We start from the raw sequence: 22,320 nt of genomic DNA on the forward strand, positions 1-22,320 counted from the left end.
TTTCAAGAAAAATAAAAAAAAATAATGAAATGAATCAACTTTTCAGAACTATGTTTTAGGGTATATATTCCATATGTCTTTTAGTCCAGTGCACATGATTTCAAACATGATTTGGGAAAAACTCATAAGAAAATGTTACCTTTATTGTCTTAATGAAAAAGGCAACCGACAGACTGCCATGGTTCACACCAATCATGAATGCAATTTGTGAGTGTGAAAACTGCAGTCAGCTGTGGCTACCTAAATGCCCTTGGAATATCTCTTATAATTTTGAAGTATTCATTATAGAGTAATAATTACTACCAATTGTAATGAAATAAACAGAACCAAGCCAAGATAATGGTCAGAACTTGACTGATATCATCAAGTGATGATATCAAAATGAACAGAACTTTAAAAAAATGCCTATTTACAGCTAATGGCCATTTACCACTTGTAAGTCACCAGCTCAAAATGTTTAGAAATAACTTCTCTACAGACTTGCCTTTTGCAGTAACCACAGCTTTGCCCTATTGAAGTCTGTGGTACAAACATTCCTAACTTTTCCATCTATGGCTTTGAGTATTTTCAGATTTTTAAAGTCTTCACACATTCAGGTTGTCAGGCTCTCTTACACAGTGAGACCCACCGAGATGTATAAAATGTGCATATCTGCAGCCACACATATGAACACAGACATCACAGACATATACCCCCTCACATATGTTGATGAATGCTAAATACACAATTGCCATAAAACACACAAGAAGAAAAATGCAGCATCAAATTGCTATCACCTTCCTTCCTTGTGCAGCTGTGGCCTTACCATATTCTTGTAGTTTTATCAATAAGTTATGTTGTGTCTGCCAATGCACACATTGCCTGATAAGTGGCCTGTGAGCAAGCTGTGCTCTAAAGGCAATGGACTCCAAAATAATTATCTCGTGTAGCTTCTCTACCCGATCTAAGCACCAGGAATGGGCCTCGATACCAGCCCCCATCCAGCTGCCCTTGAATACAGAGATGAAAGACACGTACACAGGTTGTTCATTTTCAACTTGCCTTTGGACATAATTGTTGGGCACTACTATCTCCTGCCTGTAGAAATATGCCCTTATTTATATTCTCATCTCCACACCTCCCATCTGTCCTAGACTTTAGTGGCTCAGGTACATCTAGTCCCTGCTAAACACTCCTGACCACCTGCCTAAAGGAGAGGCCACAGAGCGATGCTTCTCCTGAAACCTCACATGGCTATTTGGCTTTTTTCCCTCCAAAGCATGGTGCACTCTCTTTCTCTCTGGCATCTGTCTCTTATCCTCCAGGGACCTGGAAGTCCTGTCTATTCCTTCTGCCCAGTAATTGGCCCATGGCTTCTTTACTGATGAATTGTCAGGCTCTCTTACACCGTCAACGCAAAGAGACATGCCGTACCAGACCGTTTTAAGTTAGCCTATTAATAATCGTGAAAAACTCGGAAGAAATGTGTAAGACTTTTAACAGACATAGTTTTAGATGGACAGCTAGCAGAGTGAACATCCTGGCTGTATCCTTTCTTTATCGGTCTTGATATGTATGAACTATGCTTAACAGATTCATTGCATGAGATGGAAGAGTTGGGTACAGCAACATTTACTCAAGAAAGGTAAACTAAAAGGCTTGAGGCTGAGAAGATGGCTCAGTACTGCTGCTTGTGCAAGTGTGAGGACCTGTTCTGACCTGGGGGACCCCCAGAATCCACCCCCCCATGGGTATGATAACATACTTGTATAATTCTGGGCCTTTTAACACAGAGAGTCCCTGAAGCTTCCGTTTGCTATAGCCGGAGTACCTAGAACCGAAGGCATCATGTTTCAACAAGGTGAGCAGAGAAGACCCACAGAGAGGTGTGAAATGCGCATATCTGCAGCCACGCATATAAACACAGACATCACAGACACAAACTCACCCTCACACGTGTATGTTGATGAATGCTATATATGCAATTGCCATAAACCACACAAGAAGAAAAATGCAGCATCAATTTTGCTATTACCTTCTGAGTGTCTTGTTTTGTTATATAATACTCAATCATCATAATAAAATATACAGTAGAGTTATTCTCATATATTCTCATATATAACAATCAGAACCATATTCATTTAAAAGGTATACTTCTTGTAAACCCCACCTCCTCCACAGCCACATCGCAGGAGTCAGACAGATTAACCAGAAAATGCAGACAAATATGCACATATACTTGAATAGCAGGCTGTTTGACTTTGGCACGCACGCTTGCTCTCTGCTTCCAAACAAAGTAGCACATCGTACCATGAAGAACTTAAATTTTGAGAAAGAATCTTATAAAAGGTGCCAGTAAGGAGAACTCTGCTGTATCACCTTAGCAATATATTATGTACCTCGAAATGGTCCTATATTCTAGCAGAGTGGGTTAAATGTTTCTGTTAGAGTTAAATGGTTTCCATGTGTTGTACTGTCTGCTAAAGGCATAAATATGAGGAATGGAGATGAAGAAGAGAATGAATGGAAAACTGTTCAGGTCCTAGTACACCCTCAAAGGAAATGATGCAGTGGAAGGGGAGACAGGATCGATGAAAAATAAATTAGGTAAACTGTACCAAGAGCCAGAAATCTTTCCATTTCTAAAGAGACACGTTTTCTCCAAGTGGTCACCAGCCAAATGGTTTCGACTCTGGAATGCTACCGAGGACCGGACCGCAAGAGTAGGCACAGGAGTTCACTCCCAGCCAATCCCAAGGCTTCCATTCTTACAATCGCCTGCCACAAACGGTTACTGGGAGGCGTGACCTGTTTAAAGGAAAGGAGGCCTGCTCCTTGTTACCTTGTTAGCTAGAGAGTTGTCAAGACGATCGCGGGGCGGATGCCACGGGAAAGCCGGGACAGAACACTGCAGTAACCCCTATTTCCAGAAAGGAAAAGACAATATCCCTGTTACAGAGAGCCCAGGGGCAGTGCTGTCCCAGCCTTCAGCGTCCCGCCGCGCGCGCGCCCCTTCCTGCCCTAGCGACTCGCAGCGCGCGGGGATCCGGTGCTCCGTAGGCTCCGCTCCCTCCCCCGATTCGGCCGCGGGTGTGCGCGTGTCGCCGCGCCAGGCTGCGTGCGCGGAAGCCAGCGACGCGGTTGGCCGGCACCGCCCTCGGGCTGCCCCCGCCCGGCCCGACTCTGTCACCCGTCGGAGGCCGCGGCGCCGCCTCCTGCCGCCCAGAGCGCGGCCTGCCTGGGAGGCGCTCGCTGCAGCCGCCCCGCGGCCCCGCTGCGCACACCGCCGCCCACCCGCGGCCGCCGCACGCCCCTCCCGCTCCCATCCTCGCTCATCATGACGGACTGCGAAGCTCTGGCGGAGCAGCCGCGGTGGCGCAGGCGGGAGCTGCGGAAGGAGTGCTGAAGACAGCGGCCGAGCCAGAGTGGACGCCGCGTCCGGACCGACCCGCAGCTCCAAGGTAGCGACGCGGTGCGCACGGCTCGCGTGGGGCCTGGGCGGAGCGCGGCCAGGTGACTCGCCCCGGCTCGGCCGCGGGCCCTGCCGGGGGTGGGGGGACTCGCCCGGCGGGCGTGGGCACCGCACGGCGTGGCCCGCTCGCTCCTGCAACCCGGGGGTCTCGGTCGCAGAGTTGGCGCGGGCTCCGGTTGTGGAGCCGGGGCGGGGACCGTGCGGTGGGGCAGGCGGGAGCCGACTGCCGACAGCCCCTGCCACCGGAGCCCGCCACGCAGAGTGAACCGATTGCTTTGTGGGTGGCGTACCCGGGGATCGCGGGGTGCGGGCGTGGGGTGCTGCTGCGTGTATTGTCGCTCCCGGTCACCCGGGCGGAAAGTGAGCCCCGCGCTGACAGCAGGTGGCTGCCAGGCCCCTCACCTTTTGACTCCAGTCTTAGGGACTCGTGTACACCGTGCCAGCGCCTAGGGAGCCTGCGCGAAGGGGCGACCGATGGATTTGTGAATGGTGCTTCTGCGAGGAGGCTGCGCCTTGCTGATGCAAAGGGGCTAGTATCCCGATGTGAAGAAAGGCTATTTATGGTGGAGTTGTGGGGTTTCCTTCTGGGTACACTGAGCCCTTTCCGCTGGGAACTAGAAGCAATTCTTCTTTTTTTTTTTTTTTTTTTTTTTTTCCTTCCTTCTTCTGGAACCTGTTCTGTAAATCGAAAGAAGGAAGTCTGAATAGACTCCGGTCTGTACAGGTAGAAGTGCTCCTTGGAGGTCATGAATCCCTTGCTCTGCGTCTCCGAGAGTCCCAGCTGTCTGTTCCTCTTACCTCTTCAGGTCCCCATTAGGACCACAGGACAGAAAACCTGCTTGCTTTCAGCAGCTTTCGCTGGTCAAACAATTGCAGTTGAGCACTTTCCTTCAGGAATGTAACACACACGCTCCAAGCTCCTTTCTTCCCTTTCCATAAGGGCTGTTCAAAGAATGTTCACCTATGTTACATGAAGAGGTGTTATTCAAAGCCTCCAGGAGGATGTAGCTATGTGAGTTTATGTCGACACCAACTCTTTTAAATCTAGTTACTGGGGACAACCTAGAGTATCTCTTCATCTAGGTTATAGAATAATTAGTTTGTTTTTGGTTTCTCTTTGTGTTTGCTTTAAACAGGTGCCAATTACAGGGTCACAATTTGAAGCTTAGATGTGAGTTGGGACAGTGTCTACCAGAGTACCTTAGCAAATTTATTATGTCCTTTGAAGTAGCAAACTATGTTTCTATGTAACTGCTGACTGGACTGTGACAGTGGAACACCACTTCAATTAATTTTAAGCTCAATTTTCCTTAAGACTGCCATATATAATGTTTTTTTAAAAAATTAGACTGAAATTCCATATTGTGTACTACTGTACCTTTGGTAGTTTTACACACACACACACACACACACACACACACACACACAAACACACACACACACACACAGCCACACACCAAAGCAGTTAACCTATTCTCAGAGTGATTTGTCTTCACCTGGTTTAAAGAGACTGACCAGAACTGTTTTGATTAATAAAAGAAAGAAATGTTTGTGTGGTGTGCCCCAGTGTGAGCAGCTTTCCCTAACAGTATGTTCATTTAAATAGTTAAGAGTTTGATTACATACTTATATATGTACATATGTATGTATGTGTGTATATATACATACATATATCATCTATCTATCTATCTATCTATCTATCTATCTATCTATCTATCTATTGTCTATGTATTACAGCTAGCTCAATGTGTGTTTGCAATGCTGGGGTGTCTTGATGTCAGGTGGACTCTGACCACACCACATTAAAGCACTGAATTTGGTATCATAGCAAGTGGTGGAACATAGAAATAGTTCCATCACTGTGATACTGGAAGTTATATTTATTGAATAGTTTTAATGTCATGTTGTTGGAATTGATTACTGTTTCTAATACTATGGACTATTAGTTGATATCAAATTCCTGAAGTAGAAAAATGAATCATTCATGACCTTACAGTAGTAGTTATTTGCTTTTTATTATACTTTATTATTCATCATAATACTCATATTAAAGGCCTATCTTGAGTAGTGGGTTGACTAGACAGTTTTGAGACACACAGTGACTTCTTTCTATACACCATATCCTTCAGAAACACATGGGCAGTTTGAATGAATCTGATGTGCATACTTAAATACAGAATTAACAACCCATGGTAGCACAGGATCATAGGTCTAGTAAGGAGTCCAGGAGTTCAGAGCATGACAGTACCATTTAATGCTACATTTGGTCTGGAAAACCATCAGTAGATAGATGAAGCGAACTGTCTTTTATTAAAAGGGTTGTAGGTTGTGGATGACAAGACTTACAAGGTCTAAGGTGCAAATCTGGAGTAGAGAACAGCAAAGAAGACATAGAAGATAAGTTTGCTTTGCAATAGATTCAGGCATTGTTAGATATTTGACCAGTTGGGCTTGTTCTGATGTAAAATATTATACGACTTCTCTTCTTGGAGTTTGTGGTTTCTGCACTTGAGAGGCTAAATCTGTATGTCTTGTAATAAGTAGGGTTTTTTTTGGACTTGTACAGTAGTGAAGTACTTGTAGGAAAATAATACTGAGTGTTTAAAAGCCTCCACATCACATTAAGACACAGTAGCATGTCTGTGTTCACTGCTTCTCCATGTTAGCATAGTAACTACTTCCTTACTTAAACATCTGGAGTCTCACCCGCAAAGAAACATGATAGGGTGTAGAACAACAGTGTTGATGAATATTGATAGAATGTATAACATTTGATTATTTGTTGATGTATAACATCAACAGTGTTGATGAATATTGATAGAATGTACAACATTTGATTATTCTGTATATGCATATCTACAAATCATATATTTACTCATATTCATTTGCAAGTTGGTGGATTTGTTGGATAAATTAGATTTTATCTCAAGTTTTTATACGTCCCGAAATGACACTTTGGCCACCTTCACATGACTTGCCCTGAATATAGTGCAATGGTATTGGGCCTGTGGGGAAGTTTTTAGAATCGTAGCAACAGTTTCAAGGATCATTTTGCTATCTTACAGTAGGAAACTGTATTACTAATAGTAGCATGACCTAACAGTATTCTATACTTGTGTGTGTGTGTTTGTGTATGTGTTTGTGTGTATGTGTGTGTGCTGTAATTTTTATGGTACACAATAAACTCCTACAGTCTTTTGTAAAGACACAGCCTATAGGTAAAGGCTGTATATGAGGTGAGCGAGAATTTTTATAAAAACATTGAATGTTAAAATATATTTTTTTCATTTTACAAGCATAAAGGTAAACAGTAGAGTTGACTTCAAGCCCATCTATTTAAGATGACAGCACAGAAGTATATTATAGTGACAGTAAAGAAATTGTACAAACACTATACACGGTTTTCAATAACTAAATGGAATTACTTTCAGATTAGCTGAATTAAAAGATTTTCACATATCTGTATGTTGTTGACAGTACATGGATATGTCATCACCAAGGGAAAGCCTCTTAAATCAGAGTTCATAATCATGTGTGAGTGGGGTGATATCCAGCCTAGCCAGGCACAGATCAGCCTGTCTCGCTGTCAGCTGATCTCTTTGCAGTGTGGTTTTGGATTGGATGTCACAGGTGTATCATTTTGATAATGTATCCTTCGCTACTATATGACTGGCAGCTTCTGCATGGTTTCCCTACTGGGTGCTGACAAAACCGACCAGCTTCATACAAACGACACGAGCCTTTATCAGCCATATGATCTTCACTATGCAGTGGTGTCAGTTAACAATAAATAATGAAATGTGGGCTGAGAGAAGCAGTGGGAACAAGGAGAGGCCAACTGAAAGCATCAGTGGAAGAAACATGCTTCATTTTGGAGCTAAAGGTAACTAAGAAAACATAAAACTGGCCATCTGCAACTTCAGTAAACCACAAAGTATTCTTTTCCTTTGTCTTTCATTTTACTATTTCCCTGTGTAATGAATGCATTAAAAGGAAAAGTGATAATGGTCACCTATGCTTATAAACATTGTTCATATGATATTTAAAAATGTTAAGACTATTTCTCCTTAGTCATTGAACATGAAACTGTTTGACCAAATTACTTAGAACTTTGAATATGGGTTTGGGACTCAAATTATTTATATTATATTTATAACTGTAAAAGTTTTATAAAATTACACTGAATGTTTTACTTTAGGTGTACACACAACATCATACACACATGGAGTAGTCTCAGAGCTCTCCTTCTGCAGTGAATTTAGATAAAATCTACACACCTTCCTGAGTCATGTCCACGTGTTTACTTCCTGTATCTGCTTTTGTGTAACTCTTGTCCTCCCTCTGCTCTGTCATTTCCCCTCCCTTCTTTAATCCAGATATCCAGATGTAAGTTATTTCTCTTGGTTTTTTGTGCTAAATCAATTGCCCTGTTATGTATTGTTTTAGATATGGGTTATTCTATTATGTGCCACATATGACAGTTTTTAATTGTAAATGTCTTTTGGAATTGGCTCAGTATTGAATTACCAGAAATTACTAGTACCTACCTTATAGATATTCCGCAAACACTGGCTGATCAAATGAACAAATAAGTATGTGTCTAGTGGCTGATAAAGTGGCTCAGTGGTTAAAAGTACTCGCTGTTCTTATAGAGGACCAGAGTTTGGTTTCCAGCATCCATATTGTATCTCAACTCCCATTCCAAATATCTAACACTCTGATCTCTACAGATGTATGCACACACCCAGTTCACATACATACATACACTGAAGCACACACACACACACACACAATAAAGTAAATAAACATTTACAAAGAGCAGAGTCTATACCCTCATCCCAAGGAACTTCTTCCTCCAAAGAAAGCCTTTTTAAGAAAGGTTTCAAAATAATGGTGTCTCTGGAACTTTGGTAAACACAGGCACCTCTTTGATTTACATTTTGGAAACAATGAGGCATAATTTTACCAACAACAATAACAACATTTATGATAAGCTGCATACTTCTATGTAGAAAGGAGTTTGTATCTTCTGTCATGTATTTCCTCTAACATTTCAGGGTCAATTTCATGCAAATAGTACTGAGGAGGTTTTGTGTTTCTCCACTGTGACCTATCAGGCTATCTAGAGCAGGCTAAGCTTTTTATTCCATGATACAAAATTATAGCTAGCATGCAGAGAAAGTTTTGAAAGAATATGTATTCTGTTCCTTTCTTTAAAACATGTTTATATATTCGTGTATATTGTAAACTATTATATCAGTCAGTAATACATGTGCTGTCTGGAGACAGTTGTCTCCTTCCCCATGGGTTGTCAGACTTACTTGGTAATTGCTTTACCTTCTGAGCTGTCTCACTGTCTAGAGGCATAGTTCTTTGAAGTCTGGTTGACCAGACACAGCAACATCAGTACATACTCATCTTGTTTCCCCCATCTTCAATGCTGCTGCTCTGAATCCTTGGTCAAGTAGAAGAGGTCAGAGGATGTGCCCGGCTGATGTTCCACTGTCTCACTCTGTTTCTCATCCCCCCCAAATTCTCTTCTTCTACTGTGAATTGTAGTTTGTTAATGAAAATGCAAGGTAGGATGTGTAGCATTTTGAGAATGAGTGCATTCACGCATAGGCTGTTCAGCTGTGCATTCTACTTCAGTTTTGGCGAAGTGCAGCTCATCTTCTGGAAGGAAGGTTTTACACAGAGCTTTGAGTGACGTGCTCAAGAAAAGTTGACTTTGGATACAATTGTGAATCATATTCTTGTCCCATAAAAAGAAGGACGTGTAGTTTGTTTTAACTTTTATTCACCAGTTCATCTGTTTAAGTGATGAGCGAATCAATGTCAAAGTGTGTGTAGCAGAAAATACACTTAAAGATTGACATTATAGAATGCTAAGAGCATAGTTGAGCTTGGCTGTCATGAAACTCTTACTAGACTGACTACATACAAGTATATATTTAATAATATGCTTAAGCCAGTGAGTCAAGTTAGATTAATAATAATCTCAAAGAGAAAACATAGTTGGTTGCTTAACTGGATATTTCTCTTGAAGCCTGTTTTGTAATATTTGTCAAACTCTGTTTTTATTACTAGAATTGTTTAAATCTTAACTTGTGCCTAAGCTCAGCCCTGATTGAGAGACATTTTTATCTGCACAGTAGGAAATATAACTGTTTTCTAGCCCAGCATTCTGGATGTTATAATAAAAAAAAAAACTTTGATGTTCAACAATTAGGCTTCTTTGTTATAGATGAAATTTATTTATCCCTTAATATTTTCTCTACTTCTTGGTAAATTACGTAGTCTTCTTATCCTAGCGTCGAAGCAAACCCTTCTCTCAGCAATCTCCTATATTTCTTTAAAGCCTGGGACTCTTCTGAAATGACTTCATTTCCTGAGCCCTTTTGTCTGTCAGCAGGGCTGAAAGTGTAGCCTACTTCCTGGCTTTCTAAGCATTTTCAGCTCCTAGAGGTGTGCTTCATTCCAGTAGTCACTGAAGGATTTCTTGATGCCAGCTACTTATGGCGCATTGCCATGTACCAGATTCTTAGACTTGTTAGACTTCTTGGGGTATTTACAGCTGGGTTTTACAGTGTTTTCCAGACCACAGTGCAAAGTTTATTGTCACTTTATAGCGATGACCAGAATGTTTTATATGTAACCTTTCCTTACTGGAGTGTCTTACTATTGAACTACGTCTGAAAATGTCCCTTAGGTATAAGTTAGTTTCAAAGAGAATGATCCTCCTATGGCAGAACTTGAAAGGAGCTATTTGCCAGTAACTTACGATCCTTGCAGAACAAGTTAATCCATACATTTTGAAGCAAAAGATCTTTCTTCTGTGTCTAGTATGATTCTCTAATACATGTCTATGCCTAAATGTGCAGCAGCTTCTTCATCCTTTTCTGGTTGTTTATATTATTTGTTTTAAGTTGTTTATTCAAGATCTACTCTACTGGCTTTACCGTGACTTTTTTTTTTTAATCCAGTGTGTTTAGAATGTACAGTATATCATAAAGAAATACATTCCAGAGGTGTTGCCTTCTTTTATGACACTATTCAACTGATGAAACTTAGTACCCTTCTGTGCTCAGGAAGTGTTTAATAAGCTGGATCTACTCTCCTGATTTAACATGAGAAGCCCAGTAATAAACCTTCCTCATTAACTCAAGTGTGACAGGTTGTCCTGATTGAGTACCAGTTTCTTGGAATTAGTTAGGTATTGTGACTCTGTTAGTGAGTCTTTATTGTTGTGACAATGTTTGTGTGTTTGTGTAGTTGGGTGGCTTTGTTTGTTTTTGCAACACTGGCAAATAGTGTAACATAAACTTACATCAAGATTGTAAGTAAAATCAAGCCAAATCAAGAATGGCTGAAATAACCATTGTCCCCCAATTCACTGGGCTATTGCTCATTCAAAAGACTATTCTTATGTCTGTCATTTACAGTGTTGTTTATTTTATGGAGATATGTTTATTTTATGGAGATACCAGTGCAGTAAGTCTGAACATATAAAATATGACCAGTGCATATTCCTTTCTAAGTGCAACACTTTTCAAAGACATTCAGAAATGTACCAAAGAGAGAAGTGTCCTTGTATCGGAAACAGGTGAAAGAAGGGAAGAAAACACCCACTAACCAAACTCAGGCGCTCTTAAAAACAAAGATTAGAGTAACATACTTCTGGCAATGGCTGAATATACTTCGTAGGTGACAAAGCCAACATGTTTGTTCACTAAATTTTAAATTTGAATTCTGAATTCTAAAAAAGTGTATTGCTGGCATGGAGAGATGAATCAGCAGATAAGAACATTTACTACTCTTGCATAGGACCTGGGTTTGTTTCTTAGCACCCACTTGTGGTGTATAGCCATCCATACTACAGTTCCACAGGATCCAATATCCTCTACTTATCTGTAGGTTCAAATCCATGTGGTACAAATACAGGCACATGGGCAATACACACACACACACACACCCCTAAATAAATATTATCTATGGCACAAATAACTCAATGATAGTAATTTGACTTAAAAAATTTAAATATTGTATTATATGTAAACACTATGGAGTATTAAATGTACTTATTACTGAATGATATTTTAAAAAGTTGAATTGTATAAATTGTGTAGAATGAGTTACATTCTAAGTCAGGCTTAATTTTTAAAAGTAAAAATCACTAAATTGAGTCATTATAGGAAGCATTAAAGATTTTTACACTATAAGTATATTCACTTTAAGCAATATTAAGACAAAAATATACTTTGTGCTATGTTACTTTTCTTTCTTTGTGTGTTTGTACATGTGTTTGTTCATGTGTAAATGACAGAGGACAGCATTAAAGGTTCTACCTATCTTTTTGGAGACGGAGTCTCTCACTGACTTATAACTTGCCAAGCAGAGTTGTCTCCACTGATCCTGCCTCCGTCTCTCCATACTGGGCTTTTTGTTGTTGTTGTTCAGTGTGTGTTCTGGGGACTGAACACAGGTCCTATGCTCTCAGGACAAGCACTTTACTAACAGCCCTCTGGCCACACTTCTTACACTATGCCCCAGTATGTGGCATTGAGGGGCGACTTCTCCGTCTGCAGCAGTTCCATTTTGGATGGAGTGTCCTGGGATAGGAAGATTGGACTGAGAGAATGCAGGTCAAAGGGCAGTCATTGTGTTACTTCCTTAAACCAGGACAAACCTGCTCCACCTTCAGTTTCTAAGGACTTCTGGAATGTGACACCTCCTGTTTCCCAGCACAGACTCAGATTTTGAAATGTCCATATGTCAGAGGGTGTGTAAAGCTGGGGTGAGATGGGTTACTATTGCAGGGAAAGGACAATACGCACTGCAAGGACCACTTACAACACTAATAGGATAAATGTCACAGGATTCTAGCTCTCCACAGAAGATAGGAATGGAAGGATTCCAGGACATTTGTGAAGAGTCAATTCCAGTGTGTGATGACACAGAAAGTACCTAAGTGTAATACAATAAATGAACAGAAGAGAGTTTTTATTTCTTTAAGCAAGAAATATTTTAAGTGGAGTATAGGATAGAGTAGTAAATTTGAATTTTAGGAAGTCCTCTAGCCCTCTTAGGATACTTGCATCTCAGGATACTTGCATCTTGAAGCCTTCTGTTGCAAAGTACAAATGTTTTTATTATAGCAATCTTAGAAGTCATTGCCATAGATGCTACATCCTCTCTTGCAGTAGATAGCTTTCCATCACTGGGTTTCTATCAGAGCCTTCAAAGCTCAATGCAAATGTAAACTCATGGCAGCATCTTAATCCCATGCTAAGAGTCTGTGAATTCTAGTAAATTCCATGTCTATCCTAAATCTCCACTTGAAATGTTATAAATCATTTTTTGCTTTTACTGTCAGGGCAAAGGGTTTAAATTTTCCTTATTTTCCATCTGATTCTGGTCTAAAGCAAAGATGTGAAGATTCTTGGTGAGATTGGTTGCATAAATTTACTGCTGCCTAAGACTGACTTGAGTTTGGTGGACTGGGGTGATGGCTTGGTCAATAAAGTATTTGTTATATAACATGAGGACCTGAGTTCAGAATTCCAGGATCCACCTAAAAGCCAGAACCGGCTGTATGCACCTGGGACCCCAGTAGTTTGGACACAGAAAGAAAGACTCCAGTCAGCCTAGACAAATCCCAAATCAATGAGCTTCACATTTAGTTAGACTGTGTCTTACCAACCAACCAACCAACCAACCAACCAACCAACCAATAAACCAGCCAGTCAGTCAATAATTGACTGACTATTGTGTACAAAATAAAGCTAGAGAGCAACTGGGAAAGACCCGGTATTTACTTCTGACTTCCACATACCCAGACAAACAAGTGCACTTGAACTTGTACACATATCAACAAGCACACATGAATACATACACATATAAACACACATGAATATACATGATCACTCATATGATCACACATGTAGACATACATGAACACACACATGAACGCACACATATGAATACACATATGAACACACACACATGACACATACACATGGAACACATACATGAAAACAACAAGAACATACCCATGACCATTCACACTCACATGAACACACCCACCCACACACATCCATACACAATAAAACACAATAAAACAATGACTTGACTGTCCATTTTATGTTAACTAATTTGGATGCCTGCAACTGCTCTGATTCCATGCTCTAATTTTGTCAAATGCTGCTCTACTTGTCTATTTCATAGTCTGAAAACTTATTCCTAATCTTAATTTTGTTCCCCAACATGAGTACAATTCTCTAGGAGAATGAAAGGAAAGAAGAAAGTGGCATTCGGACTATATGTATTCAGAGTTGGCAGGGATGAGGAAGTGAGATCAGTGCAGGCTTACTTGGAGGATGGAGGTCAAAGCAGCAGTCCTTTTGTCACTTCCTGTAAGCAAAAGGAACATTCTCCACCCTCCCATTCAAAGTCTTCTGGAATGTGGCATCTCCTGTTTCCCTTCCCTGATCCACAGTTTTGAATTGTCCATGTCAGTGAGGGTACGTGAGGCTCATTGCTTTTTATCACACTTGTGTCTTCTGGTACAGAGTATGTGTTTGTTTACAAGGATCTTGATAGGGATAACTTGAGGCTAGTTTGGGAAGAGTTTCTCTTTTGGTTAGAATTCCCTGTGTTTCAAGTTCTGGAAGCAAAGCACACAGTTGTGTGGTCATTATGTGGGGCACTTCCATGCTACAGTTCCACCTTTCCTGGTTTTGAAGTAGATAGACTCCACATATCCTGGTCTTCTATTTCTTATTTTTATTCTTCCTCTTTTTTCTTGAATTGCTAACAGCAAGTTTTCAGTAATGAAGTGGGGATGGAGGGGGAGACTTGTATTTCCTAGTAATTTCTTCCCTTGGGAGCATACTTTTATAGCTATGATAAATATCATGAATTCAAAATAAGTTACACATAAGGGAAAAGACTTCTAAAGCATGATGAAAAATAAAGAAATCTTTTATAACCATCCTAACTCAGAGTTAGGAAAAAAAGTGAATTCTTTGCTTAAATTCTGAAGTTTCTCAAATATATGATTACCATTAATTATATGGGTTAAAAGTCATACGTGCCATTTTCTAATGATACTAAGACTGGAACTCTCATAAAAATAGTAGTTGACATATATAAAAGAAAAGTTGTTTTAAAACTGTGTTGAGACTGAGTGTACATATGGCTTCATGGGTCGTTTTTAGCAGAAGTTCCAGGAGAAAGGGATACATTTAACAAGCCCACGAATCATTTGTGCTGTGCAAACAGAACGCTGTGATAAGAACACCAGGGATCCTGAGCACACAGAAAGGTCAGGATTCTGGGGACCAAGAGTGGGTTTTTGCTCTGTCTTAAAGAGTGTGCCTGGAAAGATGAGGTTTACTTTAGACTATGTTCTTTTACAGAGAAAATTGTGCAGTAAAAAAAGTTATCGCTGGGCAGTGGTGGTGTACGCCTTTAATCCCAGCACTTGGGAGGAAGAGGCAGGCGGATCTCTGAGTTTGAGCCAGCATGGTCTACAGAGTGAGTTCCAGGACAGCCAGGGCTACACAGAGAAACCCTGTCTCGAAAAACAAAACAAAACAAAACAAAAAGTTATCAAAACCTGGTACAGTTGCTTTCAAATAAAATATTTTGAAAATAATTAGAACCTAGATCAAGTTTGGTGGTCCATGTGCAGATATAAGCCTACTCAAACATTTTTATGTTGGCATATGTCTTGCATGACTTGTTCTAGTGAGTCTGCATATTTTTAGTGCAATAGAAACAGATACAATATGATTTATATATTTGTCTTTTTGGAGAGGGTTCATTTGAAGAAACTTGCTCACCTGCCTGGTCAGTAGAACTCTGGGAACTAGGATTCTTGTGTTTCAGTGAATAGACAGAGTTCTTCATTCTCCAGAGAACCTCTGCTTCTACTCTGAGACCTTTAACTGATTGGATGAGACACAATCACATTACTGAGAGTGATCTGGTAATGCCTGAAGCTAAAAGATTGCAGATGTGAAACACATCCGTCCTCGTGGCCAAACAGTGTAGATGGGCAGAGTTGACTCCCAGTTATAATCACTACAAAGGGCAAGGGGGGACATGCCTCCAGGAACTTTCTAGGTCACAGAGAAACTTGTGCATGTGTTTTTCCCTTGACCAGAAATATTTTAGCTGTGGTCAGCTGCTAGAATGCTTAGCCATGTATTTGTTCTTTATTCATTTTATGGTACCTTTTATTAATCACATGCCAGGTGTAGCAGATGATGGGATGGGACCAAAAAAAAAGTGTTTAGGTTATCTCTTCTGGGAATTTAACTTCAGTGAAAGAGCAGGACACTCTCTTCATAATGTCTGCATCATGAATATATCTGAAGAGGAAAGATATGCATGTTTCAACTTTGCCAGCTAGAAGTCATTTTTTCCATGTGCAACTTAAGGAAAATGAACACGTTCTATACCAGTCTTAATTTTTCAAACTATTGTGCTTGTTGCTTTAAGCGTGATAGAGTGGCTTGTATCTGAAATTGGATTATGAAAGGTATGCTTGACCAGTACAGGTCAACATCATTCACATGAAGTTGACTATACACATTAATTTTAGCATATAAAAGGATATCTCTGCATTCAACTTATGCAAAGTTCTTCAACATTATGCTAAGGGTCTGACAATTGGACTATCATATTGAACTAATAATCTTGCTTTTCATGTAGCATGCAGGAATAAATCTTTTCTTTATTGGAGCAAAATGGGCATTTCCATTGTGTTGTGACACTCCACAGTTGTCACCAGACAATTGAGTACAGTCTGTTCTGTTAAAAGGTGTTTTTCTGTGTTGGGGACTAACTTGTATATAAAGGGCAAATAAGAGAATTATGCTTGTGAAATATGAAAACTTAGCTCAGTTGAAGGAGAGAAGAGATACTGTAAGAAGTACTCGTGGCTTCCTGCTTGTCCCTTTCCACTGGCAGAAGCACCAGATGTGGTGTTTTGAATGAGTTTGACTTCCGAAGGTGCATTTGTGGAGTGCTTAGTCTCCAGTCTATGGATCTGTTTGAGAAAGTTTAAGGAGATCTGACTTTGATGGATGAGGTATGTCATGAGGCATGGGCTTTGAGGTTTCAAAAACTTGTACTATTCTAGTTAGCTCTCTCTTTCTTAACTTTATACTTATGGATTGCATGTAAGCTCTCAGCTATTTTTCCAGTGCTATGCTTGCCTGCCTCTATGTTCCCCATGCATAGACTATGGACTCTAACTATTTGTAACTGTGAGCCCCAAATTAAGTAGTCATGGCTTTCATGTGTGCTCCCTCCAAGTTAGAAGTACCCGTGGATTTCATGCATATTCCCCACGATGGCTGGGTTACCTTCATAGCTCTCCCTCTTTAAACCAATCTCTTCACAGACTGCATCTCTGCACTGTAACACGATTGCAGTGTTCTATATTTTCATAGCACCACAAACATTTCTTTCACAGGAAGAAGGAAATATAAATTTATAATTTTGGTAGACATCAAATATACACATCCAACCTTCTTCCAAGATAAGCTCCTGGATGACAGAAAGCATGTTGATTCTTTTTCCCTTGTGTTTGTATTCCTATATCTTAGCAAGCAGCTAATGTATTAGAATTAATACACACTGTAAATGACACACATATACTCTGTAAGTAATATAATTTATGCTCATACGTGTAATAATTTAGTTGCATATATGGATTATTGAGTAAAGTCATTTTCCTTTATCTATTTTAACAACCAAGACATAATCTTCTGTCTGTATTATTTTCATCGTCATCATATTTCCATATTCATTACTCATTTGCATCTCAAGCCAATTCTGAATAAGAGCTTATCCTTTTCTGTTTTATTTCTCACTTTACATCCCAATCACAGTCCTTCCTCACTCCTCTCCTCCCAGTCACACCTTTACAAATCCCTTCTTTCATTGCCCACTTCCCTTCTCTTCAGAGAAGGGGAGCCACCCTTGTGTGTCACCCCCAGCCTGAGGAATCTAGTCCCAGCAGGACTAGGCACATTCTCTTCCACTGAGGTCCAACCAGGCTGTCCAGTTAGGGGAAGATGATACAATGGCAGGGAACAGAGACTAAGTCAGCCCCCATTCTGCTTGTTAGGGGAATCACATGAAGACCAAGCTGAGCATTTGCTACTAATGTATAGGGGTCCTAGGTCCAGCCCCTGCATGCTACATCGTTGGTGGCTCAGTCTCTGTGAGCCCCTATGGGCCCATATTAGTTGGCTCTGTAGGTCTTTCTGTGGTGTCCTTGACCCCTCCAGCTTGCTCAGTTCTATCCCCTGCCAAACTGAAAGGCAAACTATTTATACATTTTTCCATTTATGGCTTTTCCATCCAGAACTTGGATGGAATCTTCTTTGAACTTGCCTTCATATCTTAATTGGTCAAGCTTTAATTTTGAGATGTTCATATTTTTGCTAGGGTGATTGGATTATTGAAAGAAAAGTTTGGTCTTCGGATAAATTATTATTCAAATGCTATAGATGAAGTCTTTATTTATTTGAACCACATATGACTTCTCTGTCTGTGTGCGTGTATTTGCACACACATGATTGTCCATGTGCCACACCATTCATGTGGAAAGCAAAAGTTGTGGGAATTGCTTCTCTCTTTGCATCATATGAGATATTAGAATTAAACTCATATAGTCAGGGTAGGAAGTGCCTTTAGTCTCTGAGCTATTGGCCTGCCCTGAATGAATCAAACAGTTCTCCTTTCTTCTTATTTACATACTTTTGGTCAATTGGGTACTCATTTATGTTTGCATAATTGAACCTTTGTTTTCTAAAGTTCCAAAAGCCAGTGTAACATTTTTAGAAATTTTAAGCTCAACATTATTTTATTTCAGTTTGTTAATTTTGATAATGAATGTATATCTAAGAAACTTTCATATAAAGTAAAACTTTAAAAACTATAAAAAATGTTATATTTACCTTATTGATGCCATTTGAAATAGGAATCCTATTTTTTTTACCAACTATTTTTAAAATAATCCAGTCTTATTGGCTAGATTTAAAATAAATCAGCTAGAGTTCAATAGACAAAATATTGGTTTTAAACAAAACCACAGCCTCATATTTTGCTATCCATGAACTGTAGGCATTGTTTTAGATGCATTTCTTCCCCGTGACACTGACAAAAAAAGAAAAAATAGAATTTTTTTTGGAATGATCTACAAACTGACAATATGTAATATAATTTTATCATTTTTTCTTTGATGATGAGAGTTTGTTTGTAATCTATCTATTTCCATATATCTTATCTGTCTATCTATCTATCTATCTATCTATCTATCTATCTATCTATCTATCTACCTATCTACCTACTTACCTACCTACCTACCTACCATATGTGTGCCTGATGGCAGCAGAAGCCACAAGAGAGTGATCCTGTAGAACTGGAGTTGCAGATGTTTGTGAGCTGCTGACTTGATGCTGGGTACTTCACTGAGTCATTTGCAAGAACAGTGCTCATAACATCTGGGCTATATTCTCAGCCTTGTCAATTGGCTTTTCACATGGTTACCAAAAACATGAAAACAATCAAGTTTTCTTGATGTAAGGGGGCAGGGACTTTATCCGTTTTGCTCTGATTTCACTTTTATCCAGTGAGAATAAGTGCTGTTACTTGTCTGAAAACACAAAGTTATTTGCCTTTGATAACACTGCTATGACCTTATAAAAGCCATTAACATATCAGATTAATTATTCATTATAACGACCTTAATAATAAGTCAATTAAGCTATAATGTTTCCTTTGTCTTCAGGCTTCTACTAGTGCTTTCATTATTTTATTTATTTGCTTAGTTGTTTGATTCACTTGTTCAGTGCTTTATTTGTTACTGTATTTGTCTTTAATATTTGAAAGGCCTAACAGTTACCAAGTGTTTTCTGTGTGCAAGCAATTGCATTCATTGTATTTCTGTCTGTGCACGTGATCATGCCTGCCACACTGCGTGTGTTGGAATTGAAGAACAACTTTAGGACTTGAGGATCTCTTTATCCACTATGTGTATCTTGGGGATTGAATTCAGGTCTTCAGGCTTTGCAGCAAGCACTGCTTGCTCATATTCTCCAACTCACGTTTAATCCCTACTATTACGAAATAATTCATTTTGTCAGTGCTGTAACTGCTTATTCATTTTGTGTGTGCTGTAAAATTAATCATTTTAGCCTATCTACTGTAACTGCTTATTATATCAGATAAAGTGTTCCATTACAAATGAGCATTTATGAACCGCAAGTTATATCTGGATTAAAATGTGCACCTACTAACTTATTAACAATCTTGGAAATGTTCAAGCAGCTAATGGGCTACTGTAGATTATTTTCAGATATAACTTTATAAAATTTAAAATAATTAGGTCTCAAAATCACCAACATTTGAGCATATCCATGTGTTCCAAATACCTGGATTAATATTCTAGAAAACCGAATGATACGTTTTACAGGCACATTCTAGGAGGTGGGGAAATTAATACACATACAAAGATAATAGCTTTTGTAAATCCCGATATTTCTGATTTCCTTTTAGGGTATCCAGTGTTTTATTTTGAATATCCCAGTAGTACATTCTTGAAAATGTTCAGTGAAAAAAGTAATATATGAATGCTTTGAATGAAAGAAGTCAATCATGATTAACAACTCTGTGAAAACCAGGTACATCAGAGAATGTTTTTTTCTGAGAAAAATGTGGATACCATAGTTACTGCAGATGTCACTTAGAAAGAAGGTTTCAGTTTGAGAGAAAACCAGAGTCTGCGTACCTGTGCTGTTGACCACATGAAAGTGAATTTCTATCGTAATGAATTAGATGTGCTTAGATGTTCTTTATAGAAGACTAAATCTTGGATTGTTATTTGGTACTGAAAAACATCTCAAATCTTTTTCAGAGTTGATCAATATTTTAGTTTTATATCTTGAATCTTCTCCCAATGCATTTTGTTGCAAGTAAATCCCAGTGTTAGTAATTACAATATGAATGATAAGATGCATTTTAGAATGTGGAGGTATTTCACTTTTGTCTGAACTATCCTCATCCTCATGGCATCTATTTTCAGAACTATGATGATATTTACAACTTCACATAATGGCCCCAGCTTATGTGATTTTGTATTGACCATATGCATTCTTAACAATGGTGAGCATGCTGACTCACTAAAACCATCTGTGAACCTCATGGTGTTTTCCTGAGTTTGTAGCTTAGGAAGTTAAAGGGTGATATGTTAAGAAAATGACCAAGGGTCACAGATTAGATTAGGGGACAGTTCACACAGTAGAACCCAGTGTTTTGCTTTCAATCCCATCACTGATAAACATGGAAAGCAACCAGTGTTTTCACAAGGAATAATTCTATATTTTGTTTTGTAGTTGTTGAGCCAAGCAATTTTATTATCTGTTCAAAAACAATGTAGATACAATATAGGTCAGTGTGTCGACTTCTGTTTCATTGAGAAGTCTAAAATAGATGCTGGCTTTCATGTTGGAGGTCGCTGGTCAATTGCCGTTCCTGGACTAGTATAAAATTCCTTTTAGTCAATTTCACCATTCAGTTATTTTTTCAAATTATCTACCTTTGAAGAAGGAAAGTCATTAAATGAAACTAGAAAAAAAAACCTTACAGTTCTTGGCCTCAATGTGACAATATTTGGAAATAGGTTTCAGTGAACTACGCTGTGAAACTTGCTTTAGATAATATTTTTTTCTTCTTTTAGATAATTTTTGTTACATCATTTACTTTTTGTATTTGTGTCTACACACATGATCATGTCTGCCACAGCGCATGTGTAGAAACTGAAGGAGAAGTAACAGGACTTGGGGCTCTTTTTATCCACCATGTGTATCTTGGGGATTGAACTCAGGTTTTCAGGCTTTGCAGCAAGCACTGAAATCCCTGAGCCATCCGACTGGCCTTCCTCAGGTCATTTTTAAAGATCAGAAAAAAGAGCCTTATTTTCAGCAAGTATTGTTTCATTACTATGATTATATGTAGTACTTTAAGATAGTGTTGCTAATATAAGAATGTACTGTATTTCACTTATTCAAAATGTCATATACTTAAAGGCAGTTGTGCATTTCTCGAAGAATGCTTATAACAGAGCAGTCTTAATCCTTTAAGACAGTCAGAAATAACTAACATTTATGCTGACTTTTAAAAATATTTTCCAACAGAGTATAAATCAGTATTACTTAGTTTCCAAGTGAATGTGATCTAGTACGAATGTGCTAGCTCTTTACATTCATGTTCTCTTCCTTTTGAGTGACAGTTGGGACTGTTATGTGAACTTTCCTGGTGAGCTCTTGCCTGCCCAGTAGAGATACATGTCACTCTCTCTGCCCCTTGCCATTTTAAACCAGTCATATTGCCTGTGACTGCTTACGTATGTGTGGAAACAATTTGGTGTTAATGTAATTTTTTTTGCTCCTGAAACATTCTGGGATCATTGCAGCCCCATGTTAAGATCAGTGTTACCCACTGTGAGGTTCCTATGTGTAAGACCCAGTGGAAGACTAAGCAAGCCAGCTTTAGTTAACCTACATATAACTTTATAAAAACACACTTGTGACTGGGGATCTGGATTAGTGGCATAGCGCTTGCCTAGCACAACAGAGGGTCTAGGTTCAGACCCTAGTACTGAAAACAAAACCATGCAGTGAGGTGAGGCAGTGCACCAGGTTAGTATTTGTTGACAGGTGACTTTAATGGTCAAAGTCTGTGGTCTGTGTTAAAGATCCACATTATTATAATTAATGACTTGGGCTAGGTACACACAGAGAGACACAAAATGCTTCTGATAGTTTGTTATTTTATTGCATTATACTTAGTTT

At 39.3% G+C, this 22,320-nt stretch overlaps 1 protein-coding gene across 6 annotated transcripts in view; it reads left to right on the plus strand.

Annotated features, from left to right (window-relative positions):
- The first annotated feature begins 3,219 nt into the window (after positions 1 to 3,219).
- Ccser1 (coiled-coil serine rich protein 1) overlaps positions 3,220 to 22,320 on the plus strand; it is a 1,108,363-nt gene continuing 1,089,262 nt past the window's right edge. For 3 of the 6 annotated variants that reach the window (XM_076939867.1, XM_076939868.1, XM_076939869.1), the window contains exon 1: positions 3,225 to 3,440. The gene's annotated coding sequence lies outside the window, so the exon portion shown is untranslated. Of the gene's footprint in view, positions 3,441 to 22,320 lie in introns of all 6 variants that reach the window. The other 3 variants (XM_034511175.2, XM_076939866.1, XM_034511176.2) reach the window with 3 other exon arrangements.

This window comes from Arvicanthis niloticus, chromosome 9 (assembly GCF_011762505.2).
Source record: "Arvicanthis niloticus isolate mArvNil1 chromosome 9, mArvNil1.pat.X, whole genome shotgun sequence".
NCBI classification, from domain to species: Eukaryota; Metazoa; Chordata; class Mammalia; order Rodentia; family Muridae; genus Arvicanthis; species Arvicanthis niloticus.